General features: G+C 48.2%; 1 non-coding gene across 1 annotated transcript; it reads right to left on the bottom strand.

Annotated features, from left to right (window-relative positions):
- Nucleotides 1-1,068: 1,068 nt before the first annotated feature.
- On the bottom strand, nt 1,069-1,224 carry LOC131147409 (5.8S ribosomal RNA). Its single transcript, XR_009134791.1, has one exon. It is a non-coding gene; the product is annotated as a 5.8S ribosomal RNA (ribosomal RNA).
- Between the last annotated feature and the right edge of the window lie 1,253 nt (nt 1,225-2,477).

Below are 2,477 nucleotides of genomic sequence, written 5' to 3'. Positions count from 1 at the left end.
GGGTCCTGACAGGCATGCTCACACTCAAACCCTTCTCAGAAGATTAAGGTCAGTCAGCGGTGCAACCCACAAGGGGATCCCACCAATTAGCTTCCTTGCGCCTTACGAGTTTACTCACTCATTGACTCGCACACATGTCAGACTCCTTGGTCCGTGTTTCAAGACGGGTCGAATGAGGAGCCAGCAGGCCAATGCCTGGACCACGCAAATGCATAAGCACGCCATAATAGCGCGCGATACCCACCATGATCATAGCAACGACATCTCCACAAGCATATCAATAGCCTGGGCTTAGGACGCTGCCACAATCCGCATCGGTCCATAACCCAAGTATATCAGTGGACCGGCTTATCACCGTTCCACATCCGACCGAGATGCATCGCCGGCCCTCATCAGCTTCCCTCCCAACAATTTCAAGCACTCTTTGACTCTCTTTTCAAAGTCCTTTTCGTCTTTCCCTCGTGTACTTGTTTGCTATCGGTCTCTCGCCAATATTTAGCCTTAGACGGAATTTACCGCCCAATTAGGGCTGCATTCCCAAACAACCCGACTCGCCGACAGTGCCTCGTAATGCAATAGGGTCCGAGCACGATGGGGCTCTCACCCTTTCCGGCGCCCCCTTCTAGGGGACTTGGGCCCGGTCCGTCGCTGAGGACGCTTCTACAGACTACAATTCGAACAACATTGTTGTCCGATTCTCAAGCTGGGCTCTTCCCAGTTCGCTCGTTGTTACTAAGGGAATCCTTATAAGTTTCTTTTCCTTCGCTTATTGATATGCTTAGACTCAGCGGGTAGCCCCGCCTGACCTGGGGTCGCGATAGAGTATTGTCTCTTATAGACAAATACTAAAGCGTCGAGTGAGATCCTTACGTCAACGCAACTTAAACGATGGAGCATGACACAATGAAAGGATCTAACAACCACTAATCGCCATTTTGTGTGTCGTCTAAGACCTCATATTTTCAACCAACGGCCCACAACTAAGTGCACGGGAGGCCAACATCCACCCACATAGTATCCCACCCCCTACAATGTTTTGTGAGAGAGGGTTTAGGATGACGAATCATGTGACACCCAGGCAGACGTACCCTCAGCCTAATGGCTTCGGGTGCAACTTGCGTTCAAAGACTCGATGATTCACTGGATTCTGCAATTCACACCAAGTATCGCATTTTGCTGCGTTCTTCATCGATGCAAGAGTCGAGATATCCGTTGCCGAGAGTCATTATGGTTCAAAAATAAACACATCCTATTGCACCGTAGACGAGGCAACAAGAGAATGTTCTTTCATTTCAATTCCTTAGCGCATGCCGCGCCTGGGTTATTGTGAAACTCATCGAAATGAGCATGCAAACAAACATGATTTCCCATTCAATAAAAAATGGGGAACACCTGCGTTGCAATGTTCAAATCGAAAAGGGTGAGGTGAGCATGAAGCAATCACCACTATGTAAATAACATGTTCGCGCGTCATTCTTTGGCAAGTTTTGACAATGATCCTTCCGCAGGTTCACCTACGGAAACCTTGTTACGACTTCTCCTTCCTCTAAATGATAAGGTTTAGTGGACTTCTTGCAACGTCGCCGGTAGCGAACCGCCCACGTCGCCGCAATCTGAACACTTCACTGGACCATTCAATCGGTAGGAGCGACGGGCGGTGTGTACAAAGGGCAGGGACGTAGTCAACGCAAGCTGATGACTCGCGCTTACTAGGAATTCCTTGTTAAAGACCAACAATTGCAATGATCTATCCCCATCACGATGAAATTTCAAAGATTACCTGGGCCTGTCGGCCAAGGCTATAGACTTGTTGAATACATAAGTGTAGCGCGCGTGCGGCCCAGAACATCTAAGGGCATCACAGACCTGTTATTGCCTCAAACTTCCGTGGCCTAATTGGCCATAGTCCCTCTAAGAAGCTAGCCGTAAAGGGTCACCTCCACATAGCTAGTTAGCAGGATGAGGTCTCGTTCATTAACAGAATTAACCAGACAAATCGCTCCACCAACTAAGAATGGCCATGCACCACCACCCATAGAATCAAGAAAGAGCTCCCTATGGAGTCAAGTTAGAGAGAGAAGCTCTCACCTCTCTCTAGGGAGAGGCGTTGGCTTTGGCGTGGGTGCTGTTCTTGTGAGTGATTACCGAGTGATTCTTGGCTGATTGGGAGTTCTTGTGTTGAATCGAAGGTGGATTGGAGTTTGATTTATTCTGATTTCACCTTGGATTTGGGCTGTGTATGGTTTCGGTCTTGCGAATTTCATATTGTTGAATTCCCGCCTGCTACAGATTTTGAATTTTGAACTACTCGGGTGATGGCCGGGAGTTCGAAATCTTGGGTACAGGTGAGTATGAGGAATAAGGATGAGAAGAAGGTAATGATGGAGGATGCCCTAAGATTCATTGTTGCAAAAGGTGGTAGAAGAGGCCAATGGGCGGATAGGAAAGATTCAGAAATAATGGCTGAGTACAAGAGG

This window comes from Malania oleifera, chromosome 1, assembly GCF_029873635.1.
Source record: "Malania oleifera isolate guangnan ecotype guangnan chromosome 1, ASM2987363v1, whole genome shotgun sequence".
NCBI classification, from domain to species: Eukaryota; Viridiplantae; Streptophyta; class Magnoliopsida; order Santalales; family Ximeniaceae; genus Malania; species Malania oleifera.
Note: the sequence above shows the minus strand (reverse complement) of the source record. Positions and strands in the feature narration are given on the sequence as shown.